Genomic DNA, 314 nt, shown 5'->3' with positions numbered 1-314 from the left:
TTCACCCCCGTGTACAGAGATCTGTCTCATCCTCTCTGACTTGGTCGTCACACAGACACAACTGGGTACAGGATGGTGAGGAGGGTGGTTTTGTAGGGATGAGAGGCTGTCTCGCGTCTTCCACTCGGTAGCTCGATTGTCTGTGCTCGTCGACGATGTCACCGCGTCTAAGACGTTCCCGGTAATTAGGTGGTCGCGTTCTAATGATGATGAGGTCGTTTAATTTTGTCCCGGTGATCTTTCTTGCCTCCAACGAGCAGGATTGAGATAGTCGACGATGCTGAAGGATTCACTCGGTTGATTTCGGTGAGGAT

Source organism: Bombus impatiens, unplaced genomic scaffold, assembly GCF_000188095.3.
Source record: "Bombus impatiens unplaced genomic scaffold, BIMP_2.2 scf_0633, whole genome shotgun sequence".
Lineage (NCBI taxonomy): Eukaryota > Metazoa > Arthropoda > Insecta > Hymenoptera > Apidae > Bombus > Bombus impatiens.
This window is presented reverse-complemented; position numbering follows the sequence as displayed.